At 47.7% G+C, this 10,863-nt stretch overlaps 1 protein-coding gene and 1 long non-coding RNA gene across 2 annotated transcripts in view; both read right to left on the bottom strand.

Annotated features, from left to right (window-relative positions):
- LOC139049623 (zinc finger protein 418-like) overlaps window positions 1-10,863 on the bottom strand; it is an 86,305-nt gene that overhangs the window by 45,885 nt on the left and 29,557 nt on the right. The gene's annotated exons all lie outside the window — the stretch shown is intronic.
- LOC139050051 (uncharacterized) lies at window positions 83-4,044 on the bottom strand. The gene is made up of 2 exons (XR_011508748.1): window positions 3,781-4,044; window positions 83-715 (listed from the first exon to the last, which is right to left on the bottom strand). It is a non-coding gene; the product is annotated as an uncharacterized lncRNA (long non-coding RNA).

Raw genomic sequence — 10,863 nt, 5'->3', positions numbered from 1 at the left:
TTTATTTAAATCATGGCTAGAGGATAGCGAAGAATGGGTTTCGTTCCTCGAAGAAAACCACACAGCTGGCGGGCAGCATTCCTCGAGATAACCACTGTGAGAATTTTATTCGCAGGCATTCTTCAGCCGTAGTCAGAAGGAATAAGATTAGCCCAACTTTGTTTGTCAAGAAGTTCGCGCACAGCTAGAGCAGCTGAGGCCCAGACCGCACGTTCTTCTGCGAAAGCACACGACATGTCTTGGCGCCAGGGTGACATCCAGAGAGGTCGCTCCTCCCGGGCGAACATCCAGCTGTAGCGATGCCGATGCCACCGTCACGTGTGACGGGGCTTCATGACGTGCTCGACCAATTTCGTGGCGGGTGCTGCCGTGCTATGGAGACCCTTCGACGGCTTCTCAGTGCTGTGAACCGACGTGGTATGCATACATGTGCTGCCTTCGGCTATCTTTGCTACGAAATTTTTCGCCGCATACGCTGCACTCAACGGACGGTTCGCGGTGGATACCTAAATGCCTCGTGAGCTTCGAAGCCGACACAAACAGTTTACCACACTCCGAGCAGTTGTGGTTTTTCCCGAGTGAGTGGTCAGCGGTGTGCTTTTGAAAGGCCTCCGTGTCGGTGAAACCAAACCGACACACGTGGCACTCTTGGATTCTGTTGGTAGCCTGGTTCTCTCGCTGCTGCCACGCTGTTTCTCTGATTTCTCCGGGAACCCTGCGAGAGAAGAGATTGGGAGAGCACTTCGTTAGTTAAACTTTTCTGTAAACAGCCCTAATTTGGTATGGTGGAGTTGGTTGCAGGAAAAACCTACTCCTCTCGAGTGCTACCACATTTGCAACGCACATTTTCATTTTACAATGCCGACGCTTTCCGATGATGGATTTGGCGCCTAGAACAATCGCCCTGTTCGCCGAAACTGAAGAATCCAGAATGTTTCCAAATCGCGTTCTTGCCTGGAGCCAACGAGCCGTGTTAAACGATGCTAAAAATCAATGACGTGAAAGAAACCCTGTAAGCTGTTCACTGTGTGCTGCACGACAGCAGAAATTTCAAAGCCCCGTAATTTACCGTCTGTCGTCTGTCGCTTGGGTGGTGATGAAAGAGGCCCGTGCGAACATCGGCCAGCCACAAAACTGACTCTTTATGATGGGAACGGTTGCGCACAATAATAAGTTAGGGACGCGAAAACGGATAGATCGTCCAAATCTGGAGTTATTGTTAAGCGCGTTGGCTATTTATGCAGGTGCATGACGTGGAAGGGTGCACTGAAGTCGTGGGTGCTGGCGTGCCTTATCAGAATTCGTGTCGCGCTTGCAATCAGAGTACACACACCCACGCAATCTATAGAGAGCCAACGATAATATTCGAGAAAGCCCACATGAATGCAGGGGCGTCTCGCGGGATGAGCTACACCCTAATGTGTTTAGTGGGGTGGAAAACGTAGCCCGGAAAAGGCATAAACTAGCGATAAACAATGTGTGTGCTTCAATACAGTGCTATCTTGTCTTTTTGTACCTGCGATTTGCGAGTATACGTTGAACGAGTTCTGCAACTTTCCTTTACCATCAATAACTCGGCCTCGCGCTCTCCCCGCAAAAGAGCGGCCACTGAAGCCCACACGGATGAAATGCATACGATGTGTTTTTTGGAAGTCTGGCGAAAACTGCCGGGCACGTAGCGTGCTCAACGTCAGCAACAATTTTTGAGAAACGGATGTAGCGGCAACGGCAAATGTCGGGAAAGCGGTTATGTGGTCCTTTCGTTTCGCTAATTCGGTAAAACAATAATTGATCGGTTTAATGAGAGCAGTTCTGCTGCTACTGGCAGTGAAAGCTCTAGCTTTTGGCGTCACGATCTCTATGCAGCTTAAAATCACAAGAAAAATCCTCCTAAATCATGCCGCACGAGATACCGTCACGTTTTTGGTAGGAAACAAACTTTGCTCCTGATGAGCAAGAAACTGCGTCCGCATGAAATGTCAGCGGTTTCCGTCTTCTCGCATCTGCGTTTAATAATTACTGTGGTGTTTATGCGCCAAAACGGTGATACGATTATGGGCCACGCCGAAGTAGGGGAATCCAGATTAATTTCGACAACCTGGAGTTCTTGACCCTGTACACCGCGCCCGAGCGTTTTTCTATTACGCCTCCCTCTAAGTGTGGCCGCCGACACCGGTAGTCGAACCCGAGTCCTCGCGCTTAGCGGCGGAAAGCCAAAGCCGGCAGTAGGACATCTGCGTTACCGAAATTTCCGAAAACGACCGCCTGTCTTTGTTAAATCACAATTAAAACAATCACTTACGTCACATAGCATAGATTTATTAAGCTCGGTTACCCCTAAAGGCAAACGTCATTTGCATGATAAATCAAAATGTATATACGACTTATTAGGGAAAATCTTGTAATTAACTTCATAATTATCTGACGGCACTTATTCCAATCCACGAACTCTATCCGGCGAGTTATCAAGGCGTACCTACTTCAAGCGAATTTTCAGACTGTCACCAGATCCGAGATAATGATTTGCGAAATTGGCGATGAAATACGTTTTCGTCCCAGTTACGTTTGTGCTTCATTGACTAACAATATTCCTTAGAAAAGAAAACGGAACAGCAGCGTGTTTTACCGCAAGTTTGACGCTCCAAACCTTGAATGCAGTGCTATATGTGATGAATCATCATGTATTATAACGACCATCTTGCCGTTTATGTAAAAAAATTACCTGGAACTGAGAGCACCTTTCTTAAATACAGATAAATTTCTATCTATTATCGCACCCAGAACAGCGTAGGCAAATTGGCGCTTATGAGCGCGAACATCTTGTCGGCCCGCGTAGATGCGCGTGTGTGAGGTGGAAAAGAAGGTCTGGGCGTTTTCCTATTTAGGCAAATATGTATAAAACACAAGCGAGATTTTCTAAACCTATATGAAAGTAACCTTTCACGATGGTGCTATGAGGCATCTTCTGCAAAGCTTCTATCAGCACAACAATTATGCAACTGCTTGACAAAATCAGCAGGACATAAACATCGCAACCACACGACACGCAGATTACATTGTAAACGAAATTGGCCAACCTTACTACACGCCTTTCCCGCGATCAGACAAATGTAATATCGCTCGCCGTGGAGGCCTACCTTATTTGGGGCAGCGTTTCTAAGCCAGAGGTAGCGTGATCAAATACCGGCTGCTGCGGCCACATTTACATGGGGGCCTGATTAAAACGCGTGTTCCGTGGAGTTCACGTTAAGGACCTCTGCTGGTCACAGGTGATCCGAAATTTGCCATAACGACGTGCCTGATAATCACACCGTGCTTTTGACAAGTAAACGCGCCGAATTTACCTGAACTTTACGTTTAGCATTGCCCTACCCGCAGGACTGACCCACAATAATTTGCAATAGATTGACCGGCTAAAGGCATAAAACCCTAAGGTGTAGAATGCTTCGTTTCATTAAAAAAACAACAGACTCTAGAGCCTGCGCTTCATCTGTAGAGGATATTAGGCAGGGCGTGTTTGTTGACCGAGTAATTTAGTAGGCGCTAGAGCCGGTATACCGGCCCATGTGCTTCGGCTACGTGCAAGCCAATTCCCCATTGCAAATGTCCCTTGTGTGAGCCGTATTCACCAAGACAGCAGCAGCAGCCACTATAAGCAAAGTGCAAAAGAGCTCGTGTAGAAATGTTCACCGGAAAACAACGTAAATGTTTCTTAAAGCTGCATGTAACAGCGTGTCTAGGTTTGACAGTATTCAAAGTAAATGTTCAATGGAAGCTCACCCGCTTTTGTCCAGATCAGTGGCTGCACTACTTGTACCCTCGGTGATGTTGCAGCTGCCGCCCGACATCGTCAAGTATGGTCGAGCTGTTTCTTTCCCGGCCATCGTCGCCCGTCCTGCACAGACAGCGGAGCGGGTGACTTCCTAGGGCACGGTAATTTCACGCTGTCTACGAGGGCGTGCCAAGGCGAATTCCTACACCTTCTGCCCAGACTAGCACCTGGTGTCGAGACATGGCATTGCGCATGCGCGTCCTTTCTCTAGCTCTCGCTCCTAACTGTACAAGTCTCTTGCTTTATCAGAAGGTGATAAAAGGCAGTTTAGCACGTGTTCCCATATTCCGTCATATCTGTATCACGACTTGAACAGCCACATTTCATAGTGCTCGAACATAGCATGCAGTGGAGCCTTGTCACTTTTACCAAACCCACACGCAACAGATGAAAAAATAAGAGTCCTCCTGGGCCAGTTATACTTTTTGTCACATAATAAATTTATGAATACAAAGCACAGGTACGAATGAAAGTGAAACGAAGCACTACGAAAGCGGTTAATATAACTATATAACTAACCGCGATCCAGCAAGCCGTAGTGAAGGACTCCTGAAATTTCGACCACCCGGGGTTCTTTTTGACGTCCACCTAAATCTAAGTAGATGGGTCATTTCGCCCCCAACGAACTGCGACCGCCGTGTTCGGATTTCGATCCCGCGACCTCGTGCATCAAACACGGCGGGCAACATTTATGCTTGTCCACCACAAAGGTTACAGCATTATCCTTTAGCGAATTCTTTCATTATTCACCACACCACTCACAAGCTATGCCAAAATTCAATCTCCGAATCAGGCCGATACCGAGTGCGAGATGTCGCAGTTACGTCGCGATGACGAAGGTGTTGTAAAATACTCATCGAGAGGAGAATGGTTATTACACGTGTATGCACAGAAGGGTACCACGCGTATCATTCAATGTTTAAGTAATCTGCACCGCTTGTGAAGGACAGAAGGACATTCTGGAGGATTTGCCATGAACATGCAGATACCCAGTGGTTAAACCGATGAAAATAATGTATATCATGGCATCTGTTGACTACAATCTACTTCAAAATTAACAGATCGGCGCTCCGTAGAGGTACTTGTAAGCCTAAATATATACTAATTTGATTTGATATACAGAGGGAGCTGCGTTCTGACGCATTGCGACTGCTACCTGAATTTGCACTGTTCAGTTGCCCTACACGCAAGCTAAGGCACGCAATGGGTAAAGTTCAAAGGCTAGCTCGCAAACGAGAAGTTCCCGGGTGCGTTGTACAGGATTCCTTGCGCTGGTTTTGAACACGTGTACATAGGTGAAACGGGCAGAATAAAAAAACATAGAACAGCACAACTATGGTGGCAGCATCAAGCATATGGCAACAAACACGTTGGTTGAACACTCAGTGTGCACGGGTCGTGGCATCGACTGGATAGCACGACTATAATTTCAAAAGAAAAGAACAAGGCGGCAAGGCTTTAGCTGAATCCATTCATATACGGACTACGGCACAAACGCTCAATCGCAACTCAGGCAATCTGCCCCCGAAATGCACCGGATGCTCACGTCACATTATGAAGCGTACGTAACCAAACTTCACATCAATCTCTTCATGGTTAACGAGGCTTCCGTAGTGGGGATGAAATGCCTTTTATTGCGAGAGCAAATACATGGACACTCCAAGCGCATTTCCGCCGTCGGTGTCGCCGTGAGGTCCTGTATAAAGTCCAAGGAAGATAATACCGTCGCCGCGCCCCCTACGCTGTATGCGCGAGTGAAAGCGTACGAGGGGAGCAGACGATTACGGCTCAACATCGCATTCGAAAGAACAGACGAAGCGAACATTGTTTAACTGCGCGAGCAAACGAACCACAAAGACAGCAAGGGACAAGGACGGTCGCCCGTCCTTGCCCCTCGCTGTCTTTGCGGTCCGTTTGCTCGCGCAGTTAAACAATGTTCGCTAATATCTACCAACTCGCCCAACAACAAGTTCTACTAAACTAAGAACAGACGAAAGCGGGCAGCCGCCGTCGTGCGCGAGGCACCCAGTGTTGCGACGCACTGGAGGAAGGGGAGGGAGAGGGTGGTGGGCCCAACGTGGGCTGCGTTCTACTCCGGCTGCAACGGCGCATGTGGCGGCTGCACGTGATCGCAGGCCGTATCTAGAGCCTTATTTCCCTTCGGGGCAACGTCTACGTGCGTCTGTGGCTCGCAGCCTTGTGCTTGTTCTGTGTTCTCGGAGCTCACCTTTCGTCACTTCGCCCACCGCTGCTGCCGCGTTTCGTGAAGCCAGAGTTTTAACAGTGAGTTTCCGCGGTCATCGATTGCAGTATTTTCGCTTGCCGAGTCGGGACATAAAGATGCCACCATCTATTTATTGAACACTCCCTGAGGAGCTTCGAGGCACCGCTATAATATCGCTCACATCCTTTCTGTGCTTCATTTTCGGAACAAACTGCCCAAAGTATTTTGGGAACTGTGTCGTCTCGCAGAACTTTAGCTTAATCTTTATGTCAATGAACAGTTTCCAATTATCTCAATAATATCAGACTGAATTTTCTTTTAATGGAATGGATAGAATTTGTGTCTTGGTTCAGCTAACCATCTGATGATACTGTGCTCCGAAATTGAAAATTAGTTGGATTGCTGAAATCGTGCAAGCGCCCATTTGCTGGATAAAAAAAAATATGGAAGCGGTGCCAGAAGGGTGAGCTTTGTATTTCAAAGCCCCTCAAAAGGCTTTCCCAAATTTGATGGCTTTACGTGCCAGAACCACGATCTTATCATATGCCACGGCATACTTCCAGCACACTTTTCACCACTAAAGATTTTTAGCGTGCAGCTCAGTTTACGTACTACACAAGCCTTTTTGCATTCCCCCTTCTCAAAGCTGTAGCCTTGGTCGAGATAGCACCAGCGTAATCCACCTCCGCAACCCTGCAGTTGCTGAACTGGTGCAATGCCTGAAGACGGCGTGGTAATAACAGGTGGATACGACATGTTGTAGTGACGCTGCACGTGAGGCAGCTGCTGCAGCACAGCAGAACGAATGCGTTGAACGCCTGGGATTGATTAATGTAAACCTGATGCACGAGACAAGGGCGTTTTTACAGTGAAGCTGTATACCTCTAGCCTCCAAGGAAATTTTGCTGCAGTAAGCAAAAAACTCCCTATACTTGCGCCAATCCTGGATATAGCACAATACTGGTCCAACCCGCGGCGGAGGTGAAGCAGGTGTTAAGTCCTCCCCATGCGTGGGCCTATCCCATATATTGTGCAATATCAGCCCGACCCACCGCGGAGGTGAAGCAGGCGTTAAGCAGTCCGCATACGTGGGCCTATCCCGAAGACAGTACAATACCGGCCTGACCCGCGGCGGAGGTGAAGCAGGTGTTAAGCCCTCCCCATACGTGAGTAAATCCAAGATATAGTGCAATACCGGCCCAACATGTAGCAGAGATGAAGCATGCTTTAAGCACTACGCATACCTGGGACGATGACGAAGATAGTGCCATGTCGAGCCGACCACCGGCGGAGGTGAAGCAGGCGTAACCACTCCCCTTACGAGGGCCGATCCCAAACATAGTGAAATGCTGAACCGACCCGCGGCGGAGGTTCCGACGATCCCAGTTCGTCATTAAGAGGCCCACATGCACAGCTTTGCTGGTCATCCTTCGTTACCGAGTGGAGGACACTGAGTTTTTTTTTGCATTTCTCCGGGGCAAGAATTTATCCAACGACAGCATGCTTAGCAGCACCACGACTTAGCCCCTAAGCAACCACGTCGGGGGAACGTTTTTTGCTGAGCTGCTATGTGTATGCTTGGAACTGAGCAGAATGGAGAGTAAGTATCAAGCTAAAACATTTCAAACAAGAGAAACTTTCCCAGGAGGTTAGACGCACGAGGCGGTGTAATGTAGTCGACCAAGCAGTGTGGTAAGAAACCTTTCGGCAAGCATATTTGCTTTAGACCTGGCAGTAACTTACAAAGACAATCCCTCTTGTTGAAACGTTCGCTCCAGTGCTCCGGTGCTCTCCGGTGCTCTCTACTCAGCTAAAAGTTTCTACGGAACCTTCTTCGCTGGGTCTGACACTGCGGAAATTTCTACGCTTCGCTGACCAGAAAACCGAGTGCTTGTGGCAGTGCCAGTTGCGTGATCTTCGTGGCCGTTGTTCCGGGAGAAGACCGACTCCTGGAAACACTGTTCACTCGCCGGAAAACTTGGACCTACCAGAACACATCCACAACGTTTTGGCGTTGGGACCTAAGTTCGCGGTGGAGTCTAGTAAACCACCAGAAGAGATGCTCTCAATGGTGAGGCAGATTTCCAAGTTCGCGGCGGAAGAGGATGTTTCGCGCGTTATTTCCGAAGGTGTAGGGGCCATATCCCGCTCTAGACAGGCACTTCCGAAGATGTCGTTGAGACGTGTAGCTAACTATCTGCGTGACAATTCGATTTGCGTGTTACCGGCAGATAAAGAAGGCGGGTTCCGTGTATTCTCGGAAGGGAATTTTCACGCAAAAGCTGGTCTGGCAATTTCCGCCGTTTTTAAGCGTCATGATACAGTGTCCTTAAGTAAGGTAAAAGCTAAGGCTAAGAAACTTTGCAGGGAATGCAACTTGGACAAAGTGTTAAGAAATATTGCCAGCAGCAAACTAGATCACCTAGAGGTGTTCTTTAGCGCGAAAACGCACAAACCTGACGTCCCGTTGAGGGTTATTGTTACAGAAAAAGACACGTGGCAGAAGTCTGTCGCACTGTTTCTGCAGGCCAAGCTAGCCATTTTACCCGTGAATGACCCGTTGTTAATACGCAACTCCGATGAAGTAATTGAATTTTTAAAGGACAACTCTGATCGAGGCTTTCAACTCTTCTCCGTCGATGTGAAGGACCTCTACTATTCTATTCCTCACAATGACCTGCTGTCAGCTATGTCGCAGACAATTGATGAATTTGGCGTCACCCGTATTCAAAATAATGCTGGGATGTCTAGTGATCACTTTTTAGAACTTTTGAGCTTTTATTTGTCATCTAAGTTCATTACATGGAATGACACCATCTATTTGCAGAAAAACGAAGTGTGCATTGGTTCGGGCATTGCCCCGCTCCTCAGTGATTTATTTTTAGCTCGCCTAGACGTCGCCATGTCAGTCAACCTTTGTCAGACTAACATTTTTAAAATATTTTGTTACGTGGACGATTTTTTGTTTTGTGTGCAGTGTTCTCCGGCTGACCTTGAGACTGAGGTAGCCTCGGTAGTGCCAATAGTCCAAGAATGCCTTGCGCCCCTTGACGTTACCTACGAGCTCCCACAGGATCATGAGATCCGGTTTTTGGATTTTCGCTTAGCTTGTACGGATATTCATACGTGTTGGTCCTATGAACCTCGTGCTAACAAACCACTTCTTCCGTTTCATTCTGCCCATTCCAAGTTGATCAAGAGAGGCATTGCTAACCTTTCCCTTAATAATGCTTTGAAAAAGTCGTGCCACCATACTGTTTCGTCTAGCTTTGCTTCTCAGTGCGATCGGCTTTCGCAGGCTGGTTATCCCGTGTCCCTACAAGTGTCAATAGCAGAACGAAATCTAAGAGAGCGTAGAAAAGACAACCAGCACGCAGATAATCCTGTAACTACTAGGGGTAGGACTAGCGTCATCCCTTATATTCACACCGTCTCACATAATCTTAAGAAAATCGCCCAGCGAGCGAATGTTCGTGTAGTGTTTTCTGCCCCTAACAAGCTAATGAGAATTTGCAATCTCACTAATCCCAATAAGGTAGCTCCTCTTTCCTGTGACAAGAACCACAAAAATAAGTTTGTTAATTGCACACATTGTGTCGTTTATTATTTTCCACTCAAGTGCGGAAAACGTTACGTTGGTCAAACTGGCCGATGTCTGAATGACAGGCTGCGCGAACATGGTTACAATGCCAAGAATTGTATTACAGCTGGGGAGTTTCTTGCGCAGCACTGCAAAACGTGTGGTTGCGAACCTGTCTTAGAGGAATGCGTCATTCTTGGTCGCAGTCGTAATCAGCTCACAAGAAAAATCATTGAAGCAAAGGCTATCATTGGTCTGGGCCATGCATGTGTAAGCTCACCTTCATTATCATTATCAAACAATGAATTGGCGTATCTCCGACTGCAGCCCAGGCTGTCTGAAAATGTTACCACTTGGTTACTATCGGTTTTGTTGCTTCATTTCTTTGTTATCTCCTGATGTAATATGGTTTGCCGAGTGTATAAGTAGTCTTGTGTCGGAGTCTTGTGTTTTAAAATATTTTGTTACGTGGACGATTTCACGAAAGAAACTGTCAGTTGGAAGTTAGCGCTCACTCTGTTTTCCGTTCCATTTGATTACCCCTACCTCCTTCCTTTTTTGCTCTTCCGAGCTGCGCTACAAGCCTAAAACAGTCGCTCCGGTGGCATTCCTTGTTCAACTACTCGTCCCTTGGACGTATCGTTATGCAGTATTTACAATGGCGCTTACCAGATACAAACCTTTCCCGTCGAATCACTGTCGAGATTGCTACGTCTCAAGATGGCAAAGTATTTTTTTTTGTATTGTCCACGAGGCACCTCCAACCGACCACCACACCCCTTTCATCAGCGCCCATCCAGACGTGGACGCAGCCTGATGCCGACCGTTGACGGGACAACAACGAAGCTCTTCCCAGGTGACAACAACCACCTGATCCTGTAGAAGAGTTAACAACCGGGAAGGGTAGATGTAACCTCACCGTCGCTGAAAGTTCGCTAAATGATGAAAGGGCCCAACGTCGATGCGGAGGCGGTGTTGCACCATTGGAGTCGAGGTCTGGCAGAAGGGTGCGAAAAGATGGGAGAGATTCGACGATTCTGATTGGCTGCCATAAAGTAATTGGTCGACATAAAGTCAGTACAGTGTCCTAGGGAAGGCGACTATTTTATTAGGGGAATAGGTTGGTGCAGTGACTTGGCCTGACGTGTCCTGATGTGAGCACAGACATTTAATGTGCCCCTACATGGAGTACGTTGGATTCTACACCTGGAGCAGGTGTAATAATGC

Source organism: Dermacentor albipictus, chromosome 9 (genome assembly GCF_038994185.2).
Source record: "Dermacentor albipictus isolate Rhodes 1998 colony chromosome 9, USDA_Dalb.pri_finalv2, whole genome shotgun sequence".
Taxonomy (NCBI): domain Eukaryota; kingdom Metazoa; phylum Arthropoda; class Arachnida; order Ixodida; family Ixodidae; genus Dermacentor; species Dermacentor albipictus.
Note: the sequence above shows the minus strand (reverse complement) of the source record. Positions and strands in the feature narration are given on the sequence as shown.